General features: G+C 45.1%; 1 protein-coding gene across 1 annotated transcript in view; it reads left to right on the top strand.

Annotated features, from left to right (window-relative positions):
• The first annotated feature begins 3,647 nt into the window (after positions 1–3,647).
• GATAD2A (GATA zinc finger domain containing 2A) overlaps positions 3,648–20,061 on the top strand; it is a 58,465-nt gene continuing 42,051 nt past the window's right edge. The window contains exon 1 of the mRNA XM_015813459.1: positions 3,648–3,706. The gene's annotated coding sequence lies outside the window, so the exon portion shown is untranslated. The remainder of the gene's footprint in view (positions 3,707–20,061) is intronic.

The raw sequence follows: 20,061 nt of genomic DNA, 5'->3' as shown, positions 1-20,061 counted from the left end.
TCGCCAGTGGAGCCTTGAAAAGCAGGTATTTGGGTTCCTGTTAAAAAAGGAGAAGGAAATTTCACAGGCTGTGGAATTCAGCTCCCCATGCTAACTTCTGTGATGCGTCTTTAAAAATGGGTGAGGAGCATTATTTAATTAGGAAGTCTCCCATCATTTTTAGATAAAAAGTTTATCTGACACCGGATATACATTTTCCAGGGTCTTTTATTTTGCGTAGGTGTTGGGGAGGGTAATTCAGGCAGCTGTCCTGAAGCCCCTATATGGAAGGGAAGGGGGGTTTGATAGAAAGTTTGACTCATTCTTTGAATTGGTTTGATGGCTCATTTTTTTCCTCATCCAAGGCAAACAAATTGCAGGAAAAGTTTAAAGTTAAAACCCAGGAGGGTTCCCCCCCCCCCAGCATTTTGGGTCCCGCTGAATTAAATAGACAAAGGAAACTAGAAGAGGAATGCGCATGTTTCATTAAAAAAAAAAAAGGCAAGGAAAAAGGGTGTAGACTTTCTCATGAACATTGTAATTTAAACAACTGATTGATTAGTCATAAGGTCAACTCTAGCATTCCTCAACTGAATGCCCTCCAGAGGTCTTGGGACCACAATTCCCAGAATCCTAAGCTGGAACGGAGCACACCAAAGTTAGCCCTAAAATGGTGCCTTCCCTTTCCAAACAGAATAGTAGTGTTTGAGAATTCAGGCAGTTGATATTTGCATTTATGGATTATACCAAAGTTTAGAGTTTGGGGGCCTTTTCCATCTTTTTTTCCCAAGATACCAGGGATTGATATACCAGGATACCAGGGTTTTCAGCCTGCAGAGGCTCTGTTCTGCCATTTGAACCATAATGTAGCAGGGAGACAGTCTACCCTGTGTGGATTAACCTAAAGAATTCTCTGTGATACATATTGGAAGGGATTATATAATGCAAATTAGATTGGGTGATGATCTTTTGTACTCCAGAGAAATGGATTTTTTCTGTGAAACTCGTAGTAAGGCCAGTGCTGGGACAAGCGCATTTTAAACGTGTAGGAATGTTTTGATATCCTCTGAGTAACTTCACCAGGTGTGCCATGCATAATTCCCAGGTTGCCAACTCAAGAGTGTCTATGCCTGAAAGAACTGCTAGCTTTGGGCTACTTAGGGTGAGGTCAGGTTGTAGTCTCAAACCCTGGGCTTCTTAGCTCAGCCTCTTACCTGCTTTTCAGGAGCTGCATGTTTTCAATTTCCTTTGGGCATGGCACTCTAAGCCTGTGTTCAAAAAAACCTCCATTCCCAATAGAACTACAAAAAAGCCTCCTTATCTTTCCTTAAGATGTGTCAAAGTGAAAGAAAAGGGACTACAGGTAATCCTCGACTTACAACCACAATTGAGCCCAAAATTTGTTTTGTTAAGTGAGTTTTGCCCCATTTTATGCTTTTTTTTTTGCCAGAGTTGTTAAGTGAATTACTGCAGTTAACCTAGTAACAAAGTTGTTAAGTGAATCTGGCTTTCCCATGACGACGACGACGACAACAACAATAATAATAATAAACGCCTTGAGTGCAATCCCAAAACAACTGGAGCACCACTTGAACACCATTGGCATTGACAAATTCGCCATTAGTCAATTGCAAAAGGCAGCCTTACTAGGAACTGCTTCCATCTTGTGACGATATCTGTAATACCATCAAACATCCACATCTGCCTATCCCAGGTCCTGGGTAAGGACTCGATAGGTAGACAAAATGCCAAATCCAGTCTGAACATCTGGCTGACTGTGCGATGATGATGATTAATAATAATAATAATAATAATAATAATAAAGTTGGAAGGGACTTTGGAGGTCATCCAGTCCAACCCCCTGCTCAGGCAGGAAACCCTATACCATTTCGGACAAATGGCTGTCCAGTCTCTTCTTAAAAACTTCCAGTGTTGTTCTGGAGGCAGGTTCTGGAGGCAGGTTGTTCCACTGGTTAATTGTTCTAACTGTCAGGAAGTTTCTCCTTAGCTTCTTGTCCTGCCTTTGCTTGCCAGAAGTTTATAAAAGATGATCACATGATCCCCGGGGCACACTGCAGCCATAATAAATACAAGTCAGTTGCCAAGTGTCTGAATTTTGATCACGTGCTGCAACCATCATAAGTGTGAAAAGCAGTCATAAGTCACTTTTTTCGGTGCTGTTGTAACTTCGAACGGTCACTAAATGAACTGTTGTAAGTCAAGGACTACCTATATGACTCCATGGCCGGGCCTTACTTGATTCTGCATTCCCAGAATCTAGTGAGCCGCTGACAAACAAAGAAGATGACTCTGAGCAAGATTCATTTGAACAAAAATTCACAGCCGATTCTCCTATAATCATAGTCCTGGGACAAAATGATACATTTAGAACAGGGGTAGTCGACCTTGGCTCTTTTATGACTCGTGGACTTCAACTCCCAGAATTCCTGAGCCAGCATGGCTCAGCTTGGAAACCTCTCCCTTTCCCCTCAGCATGGCTGGCTCAGGAATTCTGGGAGTTGAAGTCCACGAGTCATAAAAGAGCCAAGGTTGACTACCCCTGATTTAGAACATACTAGGTTCAACTCCAGTTCCTCCAATTACGGTATGTCAGACAGCCACAAAGGACTGCTGGCAGATGAAATGCAGTACAGTAAGTCCTTGACTTAATGACTGTTTGAAATTACAACAGTCCTGAATAAAGTGGATTGCAACCGATCCTCGCACTTAACGACCGTTGCAGCATTCCCACGATCATGTGATTAAAATTTGATCGCTTGGCAATCAACATGTAGTTACAATGGTTGCCACATCCCAGTAACATGTGATCACCATTTGTGACCTACCCAGCCAGCTTCCCCCTCCCCCGTCAAAGTCAGTAGAGAAAGCCAGATTTGCTTAACAACCGCATGATTCACTTTAACAATGATTCGTTTAGCAGCCATGGCCAAAAAAGGTCATAAAATCAGGCTTGACTTACTTAACAACTGCCTTGCTTAGCAGTGTAAAATTCTGATCTTAATACTAGTTGCAAGTTGATGTCTACTTGTTATAGGCTAGATCAGGGGTAGGCAACCTTGGCTCTTTTATGATTCGTGGACTTCAACTCCCAGAATTCCTGAGCCAGCCATGCTGAGGGGAAAGGGAGAGGTTTCCAAGCTGAGCCATGCTTGCTCAGGAATTCTGGGAGTTGAAGTCCACGAGTCCTAAAAGAGCCAAGGTTGCCTACTGGGCTAGATGATGCCATGACTTGACTAAGCATCATAAACCTCAATAGAAAACTTTGTGCAATTTGAGATGAGGTTGTGTAGGGCTTCTGTTTGGGGGAAGTGGACTCTAGTTCTTTAAAAGAGTTAAAATTGGGATCTCGGATGTGAATTCGGTACTTTGGGATCTCGGATGTGAATTCAATAGATTCATTGGATTTTAAGCAGGCAATCCATGGTGGGGGGGCATTAGAAAGTCTATTGTTGATCTCAAGAGATTGAAACTATGCGATAAAAATGACATTCCAGTCTGTAATAAGCCAGTTTCAAATCAGGTAGCTTGTACTTTATTTCTGCTTTTGTACCATCACTCTATTTACTAATGTGAGGGGACCAGGATATCTAAAATTCATGTAACTTCAACACCCTCTTTGTCTTTTTGGTAGGTTCCTTGACTTTCGATCACCCTGACAAAAGAATTTTACGGTTCTTCCTTCAGAACTCATGAACATCCGGAGCAGGTAGATACATCGTCTATATATTTTATATATTTGTGTGTGTGTGTGTGTATAATTATATATTTATAATTAAAGCAACAGCTACGTATGTTCCAACAGGTGAAATATTTGGCCTTCTGTATGTAGCAGGCAGCAAAATGCTGGCCTTAAAATGGTCCTGGGTGTTACTCAGGTAGGCTGTCCTTATGCTAAGTTAGCAGCTCACCTTGCAGCATTCAAAATTCATAGGAAGATACTTCCGGCATGTCAAAGAATCCCAAGTACTGCAATTGATTTCCCAGGTCCCATGCCCCTTGCTTCTGTAGAGTCCCCTTTTCCTGCACGATGAAATGCGTTGCTAAGTGAAACTGTGCTTAAAACTTAAAAGTTGTTGAGAGTGATTTGACCTATGCTAGAAATAAGAACTCTACCAGGGAGGCCCAGATTTTCTCATTGCTAAACCATAACTGACCCCACCTCTACCCCATCTGTATACTAGTTCTTAAAATAACTAATTTCTGTTAACTTTTAATATTTAACATTTGTAGTTCAGCTTTTATGATGTAAGCTGCCCACAGTCTCCTAACAGTGAGGCTGGGCAGCATATAAATGTAATTAATAAACATTTAATAAATAAAATAACTGACGCTGGAGTTATACAATTAATTATATGATTTATCATCCCATACATTGATATACTGGGTTTGGTTGGATGCTGCCTTAATTCTAAAGTGGTTTTTATGCAAACATGGTTTAAGGGTACTGGATGGGGCTGTGGCGTTAACGGCAATGTAGTACCTATCTTGGTCTTTCCCAACCCGGTGACCCATGCATGTGCTTCAGAGTATCTCCAAATCTTCATAGTTCTGGGTACTATTTAATTTTGTTTAGCATTGCATCCTGGAGGAATGGAATGGAATGGAATGAGTGGGAAGGGACCTTGGAGGTCTTCTAGTCCTGACCCTTCTTCAGGCAGGAGACCCTACATCAGTGATGGCGAACCTTTTAGAGACCGAGTGCCCAAACTGCAACCCAAAACCCATTTATTTATCGCAAAGTGCCAGGGCTGCATCAACATTGTGGTGCCCTCAGGGGGAGCGGGGGGCGTGGCCCACTGGGTGGGCATGGCTGCTGTGGTCACAGCAGACTGGGTGAGCATGGCCGGGGCCAGTCCCTCGCCATCTTCGAGGCATCCCCAGGGGGCCAACGCCACTTACTTGCTCACTTCCTGTCACTTCCAAACGCCATGTGCTCTCTACTCTGGCGAACTCTGCTGGGGCAACGGCACGTGTGCCCGCAGAGAGGGCTCTGCGTGCCGCCTCTGGCACGTGTGCCATAGGTTCGCCACCACTGCCCTATACCATTTCAGACAAATGGTTGTTCAATCTCTTCTTAAAAACATGCAGTGTTGGAGCATTCACAACTTCTGGAGGCAAGTTGTTCCACTGATTATTTAGTTCTTAGTTACTTACTTAGTTTTTAATTACTTAGTTCTTAGTTACTTATTGGTAGAAATGACATGGCAACTCTAATGCCATATACAGCTACAAATATTTGGTTTTAATTGGCTTTTATAGGGGAAATGTTGTGTGTGTTGTTTGTATTGTGTTATTTTAATATGCTGTGAGCCGCCCTGAGTCCCGTGGGGAGAAGGGCGGCATATAAATTATGAAAAATAAATAAAATAAATAAATAAATATATAATTTTCCTTGCTCTTCTTTCATCATGGCTGAGGTCTGACCATGGAAATGCTTCCAGGTGGGACTTAATCGTGGAAATGTATAAGAATATAAACTAATTTCCTAATGGTATGATTAGCTACCAGCAGTAAGTTTTCTTTGCTGCTTGAAGCCCGGCGCATTGATATCTTTACCAGTTTATAAATCTTTTCAAACCTTGAGCTCAGGTTCTCCAGTTTCTCCAGGGGCAGGGGAATTTGCCACGGCAGTGATGGCGAACCTTTTAGAGACCGAGTGCCCAAACTGCAACCCAAAACCCACTTATGTATGGTCAGGTGCCGGGTGGGTGTGGCCCATTGGGTGGGTGTGGCCAATTGGGTGGGCATCGTCCATTGGGTGGGCGTGGCTGCGGTGGTAATGGCAGACTGGGGCTAAAAAGTTCAATCAATCAATTCCAACTTTGCGAGATTTTTTTTTTTCCCTGAGAAATTGAAATTGATTGATTGATTGAACCTATTTTTTTTTTTTTTTGCACACGGTGTCGGAGGCCTAAAGCGAAAAGGTTTTATAAAACCCAGCTGAAGGCCTAGGACTGGGGCGACGGTGCGCGTGCCCACAGAGAGGGCTCTGCGTGCCACCTGTGGCACGTGTGCCAGAGGTTCGCCACCACGGTGCTAAGGCTTTCTGTTAAGTTCAAAGATGTTTGGAAACTGATTTCACAAACCATTCTCAAGATTCCGTGCAGCAGGAATAAACCTCTTTCCATGTGAAACTGCAGGAGAAGAGAACAGGATGTGCTCCCGCAGAAAGAAAGGCCAATCCCAATTTGAAGATTTCTGCTCTCTAATCCTACCCAGAAGGATTGTTCTTGCAAAAAATAAAGTAACATCATTCTAATTTCAGCTCAGTGTCAGAAGGCCAAGATGAAACTCATAGTAGTTTATGACAACATCTCAATGACAATCTAAGACGGGGGGTGTCAAACTCGCAACGTCACGTGACGTGTCGTGACGTATCACAACTTTTTTTCCATTGCCGGCAATGGGGTGGGCGCGATTTCGGCATGACGCATCTGGCCTGCGGGCCGGCAGTTTGACACCCCTGATTTAGGAGCTTCTTGACTTCAGTGTTGACTAGGTTGACAAGCATTGACTGGGGTGGGGGTGCTTGGCTAAGATTACTGGATTAAAGCACTTGTGTTCAAAATTGCTGTTTTTTTGTTGGTGTGGCTAGGAGACCAGTGCAATCTAGCCTAAATCAACTGGTGGATGTGGCAATGGCCTGTCCCTTCGGGAGTAGGGCAGTGTTCTGATTGCTTGGGTGTGTCTTCTTTAGTCTGTGGAATTCCCTGCTAATCTTGGCTCATAGGGAGATGATCTGCAGAGCAGGATGTCCGTCACCAGTCTTGATCGTCTCTGACGGTGGATCATAATAGCTGGAGTAAAGTTAGGGAGTTTAATTAGATTGGAGCAGAACTAAAAAGAAGGATGCTGTGCATCATTTGCCTAGCTGGAAGAAATTGAAATTTTAGTTATGGTCTTCTTCTTCCTCTCTGGAAAGCATAACATTATCATTGCTGGGGGGGGGGGGCAGGTGGAAAGCCAGGAATAGCCACGACTTGGAGGAGGTAGTCCTCGGCTGATGACCACAATGGAGCCCAAAATTTATGTTGCTAAGTGAAACAGTTGTTAAGTGAATGTTGTCCCACTTTACAATCTTTCATGTCACGGTTGTTAAGTCAATCACTGCAGCTGTTAAATTAGCAACATGGTTGTTAAGTGAATCTGGCTTCCCCATTGACTTTGCTTCTCAGAAGGTCGCAAAAGGTGATCACATGACCCCAGGACCCTGTGACCGTCATAAAAATGAGCCAGTTGCCAAGCGGCTGAATTTTGATCACGTCACCATACGGATGCTACAATGGTCGTAAGTGTGAAAAACAGTCATAAGTCACTATTTTCAGTGCCGTTGTAAGTTCGGTCACTAAATGGATGGTTGGGACTCCCTGTATAGTGGTAGCCTTGTTTAGATGGCTTTCATTGGGAGTAGACCACCTTTCCAGCTCTAAAGCATTTTAGACAGTATGGAGGCAAGACAAGAAGCAACCGATGGAAACTAATCAAAGAGAGAAGCAACCCAGAACTAAGGAGAAACTTCCTGACAGTGAGAACAATTAACCAGTGGAACAGCCTGCCTCCAGAAGCTGTGAACATTACCCCTTGGTGACTAAACAGAGCCTCCATGCTATTAGGCAGTGTACACCACCGCTGTAATTAGCTGCTGGAGAACAGCAGAAACAGAGAAAACTGTTAATTTCATAGACTGCTTATGGTCTTCTTAGAAACCCCCACTTTAGGAATCAGTCTGCTGGGCTAAAAAATCCCCCTGAGCTAAGCTAAACCAGTAACTATAGTTCAAATTGTGGGATCCCTGCTATTGTCTCAAAAGTATAGCGTGTGAATCAGAGCGTTGGAAAAAGCTGTTCAGGTAGTCCTTGACTTAGAGCCACAGTTAAGCCCAGAATTTTGGATGTGAGTCCTTACGGTTGCTAAGTGGGTTACCCCTCGGTTGCTAAGTGGGTTACCCCTCGAACTGACTTGATTTTACAATTGGTTTTTATGATGGTCATTAAGCAATTTACATGAGCGCTAAGCAAATACAGCATATCCAGTGGGCGGCTTTTGCCAGTTTCTGCCGAAAACCAGTAAAAACGTGTGACAAATTGTGGTCTCGTGACTGCAACCAGTCGCAAGTGCGAGCTAGTTGCCAAGTGCCCAAAATGTGAATCATATGACAGCATGGGATCTATGTACAGCAGTCATAATTTTGAGGATGGCTCGTAAATAGCATTTTTCCAAGTCCATCATAGCTACAAACAGTGATTAGGTGACTGGTCATTAAACGAGGACTGTCTGTTCTGTTGATTTTATTTATTTATGATGGGGTACATGAGTACAGAATATGAGATTTCTGAACCTGCTTTACTTTAAACCCAGATTACATGAAGTAGCCATTGTATTAGAACAGGGGTCTTCAAATTTGGCCCTTTGATGACTTGTGGACTTCGACTCCCAGTGCCTGGCTCAGGAGTTGAAATCCATAAGTCATCAAAGAGCCAAGTTTGAAGACCCCTGTATTAGAAAAACAAAGGCTGATACTAGCAAAGTTACTTTACAATGGCGTCGGACATAGGCATAGAAGAAGCCTGCGCATTATACATTCAGACAATTTCAACACACTTTGCCCCATTTTTCCATTTTGACAATGATGCCGAGGGCACATTTGCAATCCTGTTGCATCCATAATTACTGCATCTCTCAGTAGGACTGACTCACAATCATATGTGGGGAGAGATGGGGCTAGGAAGGTGCCCAGCTGTGGCTGAGAAGAAACTTAAACAGGAAGAAGTAGAAAATGGAGAAAAATGTGAACTACAAAAATATAGGATGGGGGAGACCTGGCTTAGTTTGGCAATACAGGTAATCCTCAACTTATGACCACAGTTGAGCCCAGAATTTATGTTGCTAAGTGAGAAATTTGTTAAGTGAGTTTTGCCCCGTTTTTATGACTTTTCTTACCACATGTGTTAAGTGAATCGCTGCAGTTGTTAAATTAGTAACATGGTTAAGTGAATCTGGCGTCCCCATTTGACTTCCCTTGTCCGAAGGTGACAAAAGGAGATCACGTGACCCCGGAACACTGCAACCGTCATAAGTGTGAAAAATGGCCATGAGTAACTTTTTTTCAGTGCTGTTGTCACTTCGAATGGTCCCTAAATGAACTGCTGTAAATCTAGGATAGGGGTAGGCAACCTTGGCTCTTTTATGACTCGTGGACTTCAACTTCCAGAATTCCTGAGCCAGCATGGCTCAGCTTGGAAACCTCTCCCTTTCCCCTCAGCATGGCTGGCTCAGGAATTCTGGGAGTTGAAGTCCACGAGTCATAAAAGAGCCAAAGTTGCCTACCCCTGGTCTAGGACTACCTGTAGTACATTTCAGAGGGTTCTCTGGATGTCCTCGTTCATCACAAATTATACGTGAGCCAGCAGCATGATGCAACTGCAAAAAAAAAAGGCAAATATTTTGTTCGGGCGCATCAACAAAATCACAGAGTCCAACTCATAGAAATAATTGTTCCCTTCTACTCTGCCATGGTCAGACCTGGCTTGGAGATGTGTATTCAGTTCTGGGCGCCCCCATTCAAAAAGGACAGTGGGGAAAAATGGAGGAGGATTACCAAGATGGTGGAAAGGTGGAGATGTAGCCCATGGAGGAATGGTTAAAGGGTCTGAGAAAAGACCAATGGGAAATACAATATTAGTCTTCAGTTATCTGAAAGGTTCTCACCCAGAAGAGGGAGGGGGATCCATTCTCTGTTGCTCCAGGGAGCAGGCCTGAAACCCTTGGATTAAAATTAAGAAGAAGGAATTTTTGGCTAGACGTCTAGAGGAACTTTCTGACTGTACAAGCTGTCAGCCGGTGGAACAGCCTGCCACATGACATCATGAGCTCTCCTTTGCTAGAGCTGGATGAAGCTGGATGCTCACATGTCAGAGATGCTGTAGTGCAGTCCCCCCTCCCCAAACCTTTGGGCACCAGGGACCCATTCTATGGAGAAAGGCTTTTTCCCGGATCGGAAGGGGTGTGATTTTGTGTGCTGCTTGCATCCCGTGGATGGGGCTTTGCTTGTTTGCATGGCCCAGTTGCTGGCATGCTGTGGGCCAATGCCGGTCCACAGAACGAGAGTTGGGACCCCTGCTTTTATGGATCCCTGCACTGGCTTATGTGGTGGGAGGTCAGCTGACCCATTTTTTAGCCTCTCCATCTTCTATCATCCCCAGATGAGGCTGGTGATGATTTTCATTCTGCCTTTACCTAGCAAGGTTCTGCTGTTAGAAGAATGATGGGAGTTGTAGTTTAACTGTAGAGAATACCTAGAGCAGCTGGCTGGGGAATTCTGGGAGTTGAAGTCCACACAACTTCAAGCTGCTACGGTTGAGAAATGCTGCTCTAGAGACATTCAACATGCTGGCTGAGGAACTCTGGGAGTTGAAGTCCACGAGTCATAAAAGAGCCAAGGTTGCCTACCCCTGACCTAGGAATTTGAAGTGGGAGGGGGCAGATTGAAACAGGCTTAGTTTTCAGTGGTTATAGCTGCTAGGTGGGGTGGGAGAAACTCTGAAAATCTGCAGGTCTGGGGTAATTTTAAATCTCTGTTCAACATACCTGACACAAAGGTAATGCATTTCCATGTTCATAGAATCACAGTGTGCTTCCCCTGCTAAAAAAAAAAAGCTAGTTTTGTTAGCATTAAAACTTCTCTCTCTCTTTTTTTTTAAAGTTACAAATATAAAATTTAAAAGTCAGGATTTTTTCCCTACATGCTGTATTTTTTTAAAAATTTGTTGTTCATTAAGTTTAAGCTTTAAAGCCTTATTTTTAAAAAAATTTCTAAAAATCTTTTAACTGTTGCTCTGACTATTTCCCCCCTCTTTTCTTGCAAGCAAATTACAATATCTCATAAACCCATTCAGCCTTGGGAATTTTTCTTTAGGTGCTTTTGATTCAGCCTGCTGAAGTGTGTGACTGACAGTGAAAGGAAGTGTGGCAAGCAAAGGGTTAAGGTCTGCCATTTTGTTATGTAACACCCTTAATGGACATATCAGTGAATGGCATGAAGATGGCAGGACTTAACCCTTTACACGCTGCAGCCAAGGCCTTTCAGTCAGCCAAGCCTGGGAATTGTTGGGCAACTGAGAGGTGTTTTTTTTTTTTCATTTCCAAGAAAAAACTTCGGATTTATTTTCTTCCAAAAGCTGCACATCCTTATCTCCACCCCTTTTTCATCTATTACTATTATTATTGTTAAATTTTGTTTGGGTAAATGAAATTAAATTTTATTTTAAAGTTTAATTTCAAAATATTTTAAAAATCAGACTGGTAGTAACAGGCATCCATAAATCAATGGAAAAGATTTTTAACAAAGGTTTTGGAAGAGAGCAGTAACTTTTAAATAGGCCAATGCCAGAATCACAATGTTTAGGAAAGCAAGGATATAAATGAGTTGAAGGGAGAAAATAAATAAGCTTTTAAGTAGTACAGTACTTCTGCAGTTTATCAGCAGTTTGAGGTGTGAAAGAATGCTTAGGATTTTAGTAAGCTGAGGGTTTTCTAATCAGAATTATTGGCAATTGAAAGTTTTATTTTAGAGATTGCCCTTATAGCAAAGCAAGTTTTAAATTGTATTCCCTTAGTACTTATTTGCTTGTTTGTATTCCATCCTGACTAATAAGAATATTAGTCCCTTTCGACTTTCCAGCCTTTAGCTCATTTGAGAAATTTTTTTGAATATCCATGAGGATTCAAGATGCCATTTGTGGATGTCCATTTGTCTGAGATGGTGCGAGAAGTCCTGCCTTGGGCAGGGGGCTGGACTAGAAGACCTCCAAGATCCCTTCCAACCCTACCAACTTTTTAGGGCAATTCAGAAGATCCTTCCCAACCCTATGAATCTGTGATTCTGTACCAACTTTTTGTGGCAATTCAGAAGAGTATATATTTTGTTTTTTAAGTTTTCAAGTTTAAAAAAGCTAATTACACACAGAGAGAGAGAGAGAGAGAGAGAGAGAGAGAGAGAGAGAGAGAGAGTCTATGCGTGTAGGTAAGTAGGCAGGTAGGTAGGTAAGTCTTTGACTTACGACCACCATTGGGACCAGCAAGGTGGTTCTTAAGTGAGTCGTGTCTGACATGACTTTGTTGCCCTGTTGTTAAGTGAGTCACTGCAGTTGCTAAGTGAATCATGCAGTTGTTAAGCAAACGACGCCATGTCCCCATTGTTTGTCAGAAGCCAGCTGGGAAGGTCACAAGGGTTGATCACAGGATCCTGGGACGTTGCATATGCATATGTCATAAACACATGCCAGTTGACAAGCACCCGAATTTGGTTCACGTGACTGTGGGGATGCTGCCACAAGCATAAGTGCAAGGACTGGATATAAGTCATTTTTTTTCAGTGCCACTGTAACTTCAAACGATCACTAAACGAGTGGCTGAAAGTCAAAGGCTATTATTGTTTATCCGATCCTTTCTCTTCAGGAAACCTTATCTCTGCTCCCATGTGTACAATATATAAGGACCACAGCCCAGTGGGAACACTGCACACGGTTCAAAAGAAGAAACCCCAGGTGCATTCTCCAGTGAAAAGGGTTTCTGGTAGCCCATTGTAAGCAACTCTCATCTTTGTTCAGCTCCCCTGCGCCCTCCCCCCCCCCAGCCCCTAACTCCTCTCATTGCTGTTAGGTGCAAATCTCTTCATAATGTAGGGCTGGACTTGGAGAGGTTAGAATAAATAGAAGCTGGAAGGGACCTTGGAGGTCTTCTAGTCCAGCCCCCTGCTCAAGCAAGGGAACCTACACCGTCTCAGACAGGTGAATTCTAGTCTCTTCTTAAAAATCTCCAGTGATGGAGCGCCCACGATTTCTGGGGGTAAGCTGTTCCACTGGTTGATTGTACTCACTGTCAGGAAGTTTCTCCTTAATTCCAGGTTACTTCTCTCTCTGATCAGTTTCCAACTATTGTTTCTTGTCCTTCCCTCTGGTGCTCTGGTGAACAACCTGACCCCCTCTTCCTTGTGGCAGCCCCTCAGATACTGGAACACTGCTATCATGTCACCCCTATTTCTTCTTTTCTTTAGACTAGCCAAACCCAACTCCCGCAGCCGTTCTTCGTATGTTTTGGTCTCCCGGCCTTTGATCATCTTAGTTGCTCTTCTCTGAATTTTTTCCAAACTCTCAATGTCTTTTTTGTGATATGGTGACCAAAATTGGCTGCAGTATTCCAGGTGTGGTCTTACTAGGGTTTTATAAAGCGGTACTAATACTTAGCGTGATCTTGATTCTATGCCTCTGTTTATACAATCCAGGATTGTATTAGCTTTTTTGGTTGCTGCTGCACACTGCTGGCTCATAGTCAAGTGATCACCCACTAGGACTCCAAGGTCCCTCTCACAGTTGCTGTTTTTAAGCCAGGTCTCGCTCAATCTGTATTTGTGCCTTTGGTTTTTCCTGCCTAAACGTAAGACTTTGCACATTGAAACTCATTTTGTTGGATAGGGCCCATTGTTCAAGTTGGTCAAGATCTTTTTGGATCCTGAGTTTGTCTTCTGGGGTGTTGGCTACTCCTGCCAGTTTGGTGTCATCTGCAAATTTCCAAGTCCAAGTGCTGGACTTGGAACAAGGAGATCCAGACTCTAGCTCCCTTCAGCCCCAGAAGCTCATTGGCTGATTTTCGGCCAATCCCTCCCATCGCAGCCCAAGAATCAACCAAGTAGAGGGAAGATGCTGGATTAGGGCAGAGAGACCCCAGTTTTAGTCCCCCTCTGCCACAGAATCAGCTGATCAAACAGGCTGACTTCATATAAGATCAAAGGTGGAGGGTTGGCATCTCTCCCTGAATTATTAGGGAAAGACAGACAGACAGACAGACAGAAGCAAACAAGCAAGCACTCTGAGGGTGTTTAGGCCAGTGTCTCTTCTTTCAGCTCATCCTATCTCATGGGCTAGGAAAAACAGGAGGGAACATTACTGGGCTGTTGCATAAAAAGTGGAATACAAATCTATAAGTAAACAGTATACTGTATGGCTACTTCCTGAGGAGAACCATGTATCCAACATTTGGTGGGTATTTTCCACACCTGTGTAGCCTTCAGATATGCGAGGCTGCAGTTCCCCACAAGCCCACCTATAGATGCATTTCCACAAGTACAAAATTGATTATTTAAAAACATAAGAGCAAAACAAATACGGTACTGGAAAGAATATCTTCACCCATGGTCATTGTTGAAAGGTCACATTGTTTGTTTGGGTGTATAAGCTGTTAATTACTCGTTCCCAGGGTGGCACCAGAGTTGGCCTAATTCACTTCTTGGCAATTATTTCATCTGAAGAAAAAAAAAATCAGGAGATGGGAGTGGGGGGAACCTATTAGGAGAAAATCTGAAATTTCTGAGTCCCGTGGACAAAGAATGGTGAGATGGCACATAACACAATATTTTATTTTTAAAAAATGATAGCTTCTCCCGTATCAATTACAAGCAATTTCTTTGTAACTTGAATGCAGACAATGGATGAAAATCTGTGGGATAAATCAAGATTTGAGGGATCCTTGGTCCTTTCTGAGCTTGGTTGTTTTCTTGCAGATGTTTCATTACCTAACTAGGTAACATCATCAGTGCAGAGAGCACCAAGGACGCCTCATTTCAACCCTGAGCTACCAATATTCTCCTTTAAATGAAGATTTATTTAACCAGACAACTAACCTTTCTTTTGACACAGTGATGTAGTCTATGCTGGGAAACTTGGGTGTATGCCTGATTCTTCTCTTGTACCTTAAAATGGAATTCATTTCTACTTTTATGTTTTCTTCCTATAACTTTCCCTACAGTGGCGAAAGAAAGTAGTAATTGCCCAACCAGGTCCCTTTTCTCTGCCTGTCTTCAAGCAGGAGGTGGTTCAGTCGATATGTGATAAAATTCTGTCACAGACACCCATGTTGGAAAAGACACTGCCTGACTTATCCCAGGTTGGTCTTCTTTTCTTTAAGGGAAGGGGATGGTCCTAAACAGATTCAGGGGCTGCCAATATGGCAAATATGGCTTTCCAGTCTTGGAGCACAGAGAATAAGTCAGTGGTGGCAAACCCATGGCACGGGTGCCAAAGGCGCCACTCAGAGCCCTCTCTGTGGGCGCGGGTGCCGTCGCCCCAGTCCTACGCCTTCAGCTGGGTTTTATAAAATCTTTTCGCTTTACGCCTCCGCCGCCATGTGCAAAAAAAAAAAAAAAGTTCAATCAGTCAATTTCAACTTCTCGGGGGAAAAAAAAAGATCTTGCAAAGTTGGAATTGATTGATTGAATTTTTTAGTCCCACCCAGTCTGCCGTTACCACTGCAGACATGCCCACCCAATGGGCCACACCCACCCGGCACTCGACGATGCATAAGTGGGTTTTGGGTTGCAGTTTGGGCACTCGGTCTCTAAAAGGTTTGCCATCACTGGAATAAGTGGTCTGTGATAGGTTGTTTCTATGCATTAATTTATAAGGCAAGAAAATAGTAAAATGCTAAAAGTAGCCTTAGGAAAAAAATGTCTAAATCTCAGTCTGGTTGCCTGCGGTGAATTGAGATTTCTCTCCCAGTAACTTGGTGAAAATTTTATCAAGGCTGTATATCTCTTTCCATCCTAATCCATACAAAAATAACCAGAATTTATGTAAATTGCCCACTTATGAACTAATGCTATTTTAAGATGGGCAAATCAACAAACAAAGAATGGGAATTACTTGGAGTACTACCTATCTGTCAAGTCAAGAAATACATTTGATGTCCTTTGTGTTTGGTTTGAGAGGACAGAATAACATAATTGGAAGATGTTGAGACTCTAGAAAAAGTACAGAGAAGAGCAACAAAGATGATTAGGGGACGGGAGGCTAAAGCATATAAGGAACGGCTGCTGGAATTGGGTATGTCTAGTTTAACGAAGAGAAGGACGAGGGGGGACATGATAGCAGTGTTCCAATATCTCAAAAGAAGAGGGAGTCAAGCTATTCTCCAAAGCACCTGGAAGGCAGGACAAGAAGCAAAGGATGGAAACTAATCAAAGAGAGAAGCAACCTAGAACTAAGGAGAAACTTCCTGACAGTTAGAACAATTAACCAGTGGAACAACCTGCCTCCAGAAGCTGTGAATGCTCCAACACTGGAGGTTTTCAAGAAGAGACTGGACAGCCATTTGTCCGAAATGGTATAGGGCAGGGGTGTCCAAACTTTTTTCAAAGAGGGCCAGATTGGATGAAGTGAACGTGCTGGAGGGCCGAACATTTTTCCGAACATTCTTTGAACCATTACAATTAAATGCAAATGAATTATTTTATGCCTCTTTCCTCTCCCTCTCTTTCCTCTTTCTCTCTCTCTCTCTCTTTCCTTTCCCTTTCCTCNCGTTGCCGTTGCCGCCACCGCGCAGCTTGTTCACGCCGCCGCCGCCGCCCAGCTCGTTCCCGGCGTCGCCCCGGCCTGCGGAGCTCCAGTTATGGCCCTCCCCCCCTCCCTTCCGTTCCCTGCAGCGCTGCCTGGCGTGCCCGGGACGGGAAACCCCGAGCCGCTGTAGCCAGGCGCGAGGAGGAACGCCAGAAGCCTCGCGCAAGGGGGGGAGGCCTGGCGACGCTGCGCCCTGCCGGGCGCTCACCGACAGGGCTGGGGGGGCCAAGGCTGCCAGGGAGAAACGTGCCGGCAATCAGCCGGAACTGCTGATTGCCACGTGCCGGCAATCAGCCGGAACTGCTGGAGCCGGCCGGGGAAAGCCGCGGCCGGCCGGAGAACCGCCAAGGATTGACTTCCGGGAGGGGCGGGTCCCAACTGCCGGGACACTTATAACCACAGGGCAGATGGTGGCTTGCGGCTGGGGGCGGGGTAACAGGGCGCAGGGCCAATGAGGAGCCCTGCGAGGGGGCAAGTCCCATGAGAGAGAGAGAGAGAGAGAGAGAGAGAGAGAGAGAGAGAGAGAGAGACAGAAGTGCAAGTGCAAGTGCCTCTGTCTCTGTCTCTCTCTCTCATGGGACTTGCCGGAGGGCCGTGGGAGGGCCGCATTTATATAGAGCAGGGAGAGCTGCTCGAAGGCCGGATTAAACCGGGCCGCGGGCTGCAAATGGCCCGCGGGCCGGACTTTGGACATGTCTGGTATAGGGTTTCCTGCCTGAGCGGGGGGTTGGACTAGATGACCATCAAGGTCCCTTCCAACTTAATAATAATAATAATAATAATAATAATAATAATAATAATAATAATAATAATAATAATAATAATAGACCTTGGAGGTCATCTAGACCAGTGGTTCTCAACCTTTTTAATGCTGCAACCCCAACTGGTCGTAAGTCGAGGACTAAACCGGTCGTAAGTCGAGGACTACCCAACCGGTCGTAAGTCGAGGACTTTCCCTGCCCGGGAGCGCCGCGCATGCGTGGTTCCACCCCCTGCGCCGGCTGAGGCGTAGCTGGCAAGCGGCAGAGACGGAGCAGGCCGACCACCAGCTGGCCCAGCCCAAGGGAGGTAAGGCACCCGCCGGAAAAGGGGGAAAAATGGCAGACAAAAAAAATGGCAGACAGCCTTGCTTGGCGACCCACGTGAAATGGTCGATCGACCCCAAATGGGGTCCCGACCCACAGGTTGAGAACCACTGATCTAGACCAACCCCCTGCTGGAGCAAGATTTCCTGGGCTGACTAGAGATTACTTGAGGATAACCAAGCAAAAACTGAACAGTTTCCCAGTATCACAAATGTGTCTTTTTGCACATACGTTTGTGTTGCAAGTGGGCTACTAACTTGCGTGAAGTCACATACAACGTGAGTCAAAAACCTTAAAGGTTTGCATTCACCACAGTCCAGGCTTTTGCAATGAATGATCTCAGCAAGCGGTAATGAATTAGAAGAAGTGGCAGCAGGAAGCCTTCTGGCTTGTGCTGACGAGTATTCTGGCCCACGCAGAGCAGTCTTCCCCAAGCTGAGCTTCAGTACAGGTAGTCCTTGACTTATAAACCTTTGTTTAGTGATGATTTGAACTTAACAATGGAACTGGAAAAAATTTTGCGACCATTTTTCACACTTATGACTGTTGCGGCGTCCCAATAGTCATGGGATCAAAATTTAGCTGCTTGGCAACTGGCTCATATTTATGATGGTTGCAACATCCCAGGGAAAGGTGGGGCATTTGCAGGTGGTATACAAATTACTATAATAAGGAAATAACTCTTTTAAGAGATGAGGGCAATAGCCTGCTGGTTTTATTGTGGCTCAACTCTCTTTGCCCCAAGATGGATGTGGACTAAGACTGTGAAAACAGCATTACATTGGGATGAAGCTTTCCCTTTGCTTTTGACTCTAGTGCAGACATGTCAAACACAAGGCCCGGGGGCCGGATGCGGCCCGCGAAGTGGTTTCATGTGGCCCACGAAGCCATCCTGGAAACAGTGAGGGAACGGCCCCCTCTGCCTTGGCCCTGGCCCAGGCCGGCCGGGAGCCAATGTACAATTTTCTGGTGGCCATCTTGGCACTTGCCCCAATGGACCATGCCTTGGCACTTGCCCCGGTCCCACCCCCTTCTGCCAGAGACCCTCAGATCTGTCCCACTCCTGCCCAGACCCCCCATAGGCACCCTTGACACGAATGATGTAGAACTGACCACGCCCACCCAGTAGGCCACACCCACTCTGTCCATGCCCACCCAGTAGGCTGCACCCACTCTGGCCACACTCACCCGGCCCCCCCAGGGCAACCGCAATGCTGATGCGGCCCTCAGTGAAATTGAGTTTGACACCCCTGCTCTAGTGTAATGGGAGCTGGTGGAACAGCTGAGATGTACAAGGTGAAAACTTTGATAGGACATCATTGTTGGCTACATAGAGATTTAAGAGGATCCTTTGCTAGAGTAGAGGGAGAATCAGTAGTTAGGAGCTATTTGTAATCTTTCTCCAGTACGGGAGATGGAGAATTCACATGTGGGTTTTCATTGGATGCCTGCTCTTGAGACCAAGTAGTCAAACTTGACACGCCCCCTCTTGCTGATCCAGTCTTTAACTTGGTCTCAGCTCTTGACGACGTGTCTAGGTTGGCTCTCAGTTAATTGCAGGTTAGAACCTATTGTGAATTCTCCCTTTCCCAATCTATTCCTAGCTAATTTGAATTCCCCTTATTAAATTATTTTCACTGGGATCAGTGCTTTTTTCCCCATCCCTGCCCCTGGGACGGTAAGGCAGTGGGGGGGGGAGGAATTCCCAGAAGGGACTCCCCTTTTTCTCTTTCTTCCCCAGGGCTCTGGGGAGGGTAGAGAGTAACTATTTTCAGGGGATTTGGAGAGAACGGCCGTTCTTTCGCTCCCTGCTTCTCGGAGTGCTCCCCTGTGAGGCTAACCCATCTGGATCGCTCAGGACTACCTGGAACGATCGCGGGCGCCATTTTGGTTGCCGAAAAAGGGCAACGAAGTCCGGATCGCTTTTCAGTCTTCTGATCGAGGGGAAGCCTCGGGGGGGACACAAACAGCTCCAAACTCTGGTTGGCGCTCCGTTTCAGCGTGAAATACTTAGTTTTGAGGCTGCGGAGCCTCTTCACGAGGAGAAACGCGTTGCGGCTGCCATTTTGAAACTCCGTTTTGGGGCGAGGTGCTGCAGGCCTCGTTGCTTCTCAAGCCTCGGTTTTCGCAGCAAACCTTGCACAAGACATAGAACAAGTAGTACAGACTGCAGAATCCTCGATTTCCACTAAATTCCATCCGGTTCTGATATTTATCAAATTAGTTTCTGGCGGCCGCCATTTTGTAGCCACGTGGCAGCTTCTTTAGGCCTCACGAAGCATCATATCAGTTACCCTGCCCCAGGCCTCATCTGGGGGGGGGATTTACATTATCAAAGATCTTTAACAACTCAATCACCCTTTCAAACAATTCTGACTTGGTTAGGCCTTTTTTTTGACTCTGGCCAGCCCCTAAATTGGTTGTTTTTGAGCTGCTTGCCTTGATTTCACTGGTGCTCCTTGCCTGGCCACCTAAGGCCTCCGGGGCGGAACACAAGGAGTGGTTCCAACCGTGCCTTCGGCTCCTACCTCAAGGGCCGTGACTGTTGCCCAGAGAGAAAAATAAAAATTGTTTTTTGGTCGGGTGGT

Source organism: Protobothrops mucrosquamatus, unplaced genomic scaffold (assembly GCF_001527695.2).
Source record: "Protobothrops mucrosquamatus isolate PMUCROS unplaced genomic scaffold, P.Mucros_1.0 scaffold157, whole genome shotgun sequence".
Classification (NCBI taxonomy): Eukaryota; Metazoa; Chordata; class Lepidosauria; order Squamata; family Viperidae; genus Protobothrops; species Protobothrops mucrosquamatus.
Note: the sequence above shows the minus strand (reverse complement) of the source record. Positions and strands in the feature narration are given on the sequence as shown.